Source organism: Bactrocera neohumeralis, chromosome 3 (assembly GCF_024586455.1).
Source record: "Bactrocera neohumeralis isolate Rockhampton chromosome 3, APGP_CSIRO_Bneo_wtdbg2-racon-allhic-juicebox.fasta_v2, whole genome shotgun sequence".
In the NCBI taxonomy this organism is placed as follows: domain Eukaryota; kingdom Metazoa; phylum Arthropoda; class Insecta; order Diptera; family Tephritidae; genus Bactrocera; species Bactrocera neohumeralis.
In genome coordinates, this window is record NC_065920.1 from 46,116,483 (window position 1) to 46,118,547 (window position 2,065).

Here is a 2,065-nt window from a genome sequence, read left to right on the forward strand (position 1 = left end):
CTCTTTTGCTTGTAATGGCTTAGCCCTTCCTTACTTTGTGATGTTATACATATGTATATGCTCGGTATGTTTTGATATTCAAACCCTATTTGTGTTTTTTATAGTAGCTTGAAATATTCACCTCGCCAACAAAGTTGAAATAGATGCGAACATTTGGCGTGATTATTTTTTAAAACAGTGCATCGATAAACTTAATTCAATTTTGGCCTATTAAGTTCCATCAAAAACCAATGATTATTGATTGTGTGGTGAATCGAGTCGAGGTTGCTGGTTCCTCCAAGACACATTTCTAGAAGGTTGTGTAAAATCAGTTGTTGTTCCGGAACCTATTGATGCTGTGCGCAAAGTGAAAAAGACTCGAACCGATTGATCGGCGATACGATACGGTGCTTCGAAACATGTCTGTAACAACATGACAGGTGATGAGTTCTGAAATTATACGTATGAGCCCGAAAGTAAACAGCAGACGAATTTACGGGTGTTTCAAAATGAGCCGAATAGTTTTGCCCCTTTTTAAAAAAAAAACTGAAGATGTCGCAACCATACCACTAAAGCAATACATATCTGTAAATTCTAAGTGGTATTCACCACCAAACTGCCTTAGAAACGCACGTTAGCTGTAAATAACAAATACAGCCCCCGACTAAAGAGCACAGCACAGATGACAAAGTAAGAAATCATGCAACGCAGTAGGATCAGGATTTTGACACACGTTTGGGAAACGTTGAACTCTTGCAGGAATGGCTGTCAGGGAAATGTCATAGGTACCTCCGTCACGTTAAAACTTTGCCAGGGCTTCAAGTACGTTCGCTACGTCGCCATTAGGTTGGCGGTACAGACTCAGTTGATTTCAATCCTGACTCTGAACACGAATTCCCATAAGGTTTCGTGTCAACCCCCGTGTGGCCTCCCAGCAACGCATAGATAACCACAGGGACCGAAAATGCAACTGTACAATCGAGCGAAGGTAGCGGCTTACAACATGACAAATAAAACAATAAAAACAACATACCAGAACAAAACCAAAAAGGACGAATGGATGACTAATTCAATGCGTTTAGAATACAAAGCAAAATTTTGCGCTCACCGCCACAGATGGGAAATGAGAAGGCAATCCAAACGGTTTGCGTAGAGAAAACCGACGCCCCTATGCCTAAATCAACGGAAGCAAACAGAAAAACAAGTAATAGGACTCCGGCTACCGACCGAGGCCTACGAAATGGACGCAACTCTCCAAGGCAGAGAGATGAGAGATGGGAAGATGAGAGCAGGATGCAGCCCTTTTAAAAGTGCCACGCTGCCCTGAAAAAAGAAATTGGCAATGCTAAATAGAAGAATATAAGTACCGATGTAAAAATGGGACATCCGAACTAGACGAACTCTTCGATATTATCGATAGCCTGCGCCGAAACTGGATAAAGGCAGAAAGGGATACGAGACGCACGAACACAACTAGGCCCTTAGATGCATGCAACGAACACGCTGATGTCACTGACGACAGCTCTCTCCAAACGAACAGCACCAAGTAAAATAGAACAGGAGTCAGAGAAAAGGAAATACTGTGTGGCACTTAGTAAAAGGAAAAAAGAAACAGCAGGCAAAACGACACCAAAGCGAAGACCGAACTCAAGGACAAAAAGATGAAAAGCTCTAGAAGCAAAAACGGGCACCCAGAACGAAAGTTCGACCAGAAGCAATGCTAATCAAACCGGAGGAAGGCCGTAGCTATGCCGAGGTGCTTCAAAACATGCAACACGTCAACGGCAACGGCAAAGTGGAAGTTCGGGACAATACGGAAACAAATCAGGTGCCTTGCTCCTAGAACTGAAGAAAGGAGAAAAACCGAAACCGAAGCTCCGAAATGGTCTCACGAGCAATATCGTGGTATAGCTGTTACCTCTGCGTAGAATGGAAGCATACCCAAACAGCTCACATCCCAGGGTCTCGGTCGTGCGAGTCGTATAGGGAAAAAAAAGAATGAAGATCTTAGGAACATGCACAGAAGCAAAAAAGGCGACACCTCCTGGAGCCAGTGGGAACCCCAACCCAGGGAAAGGGGAACAAT